This window comes from Camellia sinensis, chromosome 5, assembly GCF_055761805.1.
Source record: "Camellia sinensis isolate YWXY chromosome 5, ASM5576180v1, whole genome shotgun sequence".
Lineage (NCBI taxonomy): Eukaryota > Viridiplantae > Streptophyta > Magnoliopsida > Ericales > Theaceae > Camellia > Camellia sinensis.
In genome coordinates, this window is record NC_138965.1 from 215952501 (window position 1) to 215955657 (window position 3157).

A 3157-nucleotide genomic window follows, 5' to 3' on the forward strand; every position below is an offset into this window, starting at 1 on the left:
ATTAATCAATTTTTTAAAATTATTGATTTTTAATTTACAAAATAGATTAAAAAAACTATTGACTGATTTATTTATTTAATAACAAAAATATTTCATAATCTCTCCCTCCTAATTTCTCTCACAAATTTTCAAAAAAAAATATTAAAACTTGCATTCATTTTCTCTTCCTTAAAAAATCAGATAATATTTTCTATTAAAGTTGTAGATATCTACTTATATTTTATATATTATATTATAACATAATATAATAAATTAAAGTTGTAGATATCTACCGATTAAAGTTGTAGATATCTACCTCAACATTTATTGACTTCTCCCAACCCAACCTCAGCATTTATTGACTTCTCCCAACCCACAATTCCTTTTAACTTCTCTCATAATTATTGCAACACCTTTTTTAATTTCTCCCATATACTATGGTTACACACAAAAATAAAAAATAAAAAGATAAGAATTTAGCTATAGATCTAAAAAATATATAACATCTAAATTTGAATTATGATTTAATAATATAATTATGTATTTTTTTTATGTATATCTATCAAAATTTTAAATCACTTAATAGGACAAATTAATCAATTTTCCAAAATTATTAATTTTTAATTTACAAAATATATTAAAAAAACTATTGACTGATTTATTTATTTAATAACAAAAATATTTTATAATCTCTCTCTCCTAATCTCTCTCACAAATTTTCAAAAAAAAATATTAAAACTTGCATTCATTTTCTCTTCCCAAAAAATCAGATAATATTTTCTATTAAAGTTGTAGATATCTACCTATATTTTATATATTATATTATAATATAACCAAAAAAACTAAAAAACTAAAAAAAAAAATCTTTAAAGTTTATCTAAATAAACTTTAAATCAATAAAACTCACATATCTATCACATATCTAACTCACATCATAAGTTACCTAAATAATAATAATTAAAAATAAATGAAAATCACAGATAAATTAAATTTTAAAAAAAAGATACCCACAACTCCATCTTAAATAAATTGAAAAAAAAATACCCAAATAGAAACCACACAAAAATAAAAATAAAAATAAAAAGATATATCTATCTATCTATCTATACTATATATTAAGCAAAATGGAGTTTTTAATCCCATGACCTGTGGGAGCTCTAATCTCCTAATCCTAATTTTCTAATTTTTTGATTTTAAAAAAAAAAAAAACTCAACATTTATTGACTTCCCCCACCCCAACCTCAGCATTTATTGACTTCTCCCAACCTACAATCCCTTTTGACTTCTCTCATAATTATTGCAACACCCTTTTCAATTTCTCTCATATACTATGGTTACACACAAAAATAAAAAATAAAAAGATAAGAATTTAACTATAGATCTCAAAAAGATATAACATCTAAATTTGAATTATGATTTAATAATATAATTATGTATTTTTTTTATGTATATCTATCAAAATTTTAAATCACTTAATAGGACAAATTAATTAATTTTCCAAAATTATTGATTTTTAATTTACAAAATAGATTAAAAAAACTATTGACTGAGTTATTTATTTAATAACAAAAATATTTCATAATCTCTCCCTCCTAATCTCTTTCACAAATTTTCAAAAAAAAAAAATATTAAAACTTGCATTCATTTTCTCTTCCCCCAAAAATCAGATAATATTTTCTATTAAAGTTGTAGATATCTACCTATATTTTATATATTATATTATAACATAACCAAAAAAACTAAAAAATTAAAAAAAAACCTTTAAAGTTTATCTAAATAAACTTTAAATCAATAAAACTCACATGTCTATCACATATTTAACTCACATCATAACTTACCTAAATAATAATAATTAAAAACAAATAGAAATCACAAATAAATTAAATTTAAAAAAAAAAGATACCCACAACTCCATTTTAAATAAATTGAAAAAAAAATACCCGAATAGAAAACACACAAAAATAAAAATAAAAGTAAAAAGATATATCTATCTATCTATCTATCTATCTATCTATCTATTAAGCAAAATGGAGTTTTTAACCCCAAGACCTATGGGAGTTTCAATATCCCAATCTGAATTTTTAAAATTTTTTATTTAAAAAAAAAAACTCAACATTTATTGATTTAGTCAAAATTCCATGATTAGTATTTATTAAATTTTTTCAATTCACATGTCTGCAATTATTGATTTGGTCAAAATCTCCTGATCAGTATTTAAAATCCCCTCATACAAATAATTATAGATACAATTCGTGTATAGTTACTGCAATACATTTTTCAACTTCTCCCATACATTATGGTTAGTGATAAGAAAAAAATCTTAAAAAACATAATTTATTTATTAAAAAAATCTAAAACAAATATAAATATTTATAATTATCCCGTGCATAGCACGGGTGATAGGCTAGTTCTTTTTGAAAACAATCCAAATTTAAAAAAAACACTACAAAATTATTTTAAAATAAAAATAAAAAATAGTTGCGCACAAACTAAAAACAATTATGATTCCGCACCACTTGTTTCGTTTCCAAAAACATCAAAAAAATAAAATAAAAAACCGCACAACTAAAATGCACAAACTTGAACTAATTTTAAGCTATAAAAAGCAGCAAATAATTTGAAAATGAGGAAAAAAAAAAACTTTCTTTTTTTGAAGTACAACTAATATATAGGACTTGGAAGTGACTGTTGTGCCTCATTTTGAAATGCATTATGAATTTATTTTTATGATATGAACCGTCATTTTGTAAGATTTGTTGAGTACTTCAAGCCTACCAAAAATCATATTAATAGGATATCAATAACTATAGGATCGAATTGCATATTTTTTTACTATTTTTCAAAAGAAAATTTTCTTGTTTATTTTTTTGGTTATCAATCATATAGTTATTGGTATTCGATTAATATAATTTTTGATAGGCATGAAGTACTCAACAAATCTTACAATATGAACAGTTCAGATTATAAAAATAAACTCATAATGCACCACAAAATGAGGCATAATAAGACACAACAGTGACCCCAATTCCATAAGTATGGAAGCAATTTTAAGTGGGGTTCTATAAACTCAAGACTCCTGTATCCAACTATACTAGAAAATGATCCCACATTGAAAACAAAGTAGAAGAGGAGAGGAAGAGGCATAGAGTAAAGAGAGAGAGATGAGGTACGTTCGAAC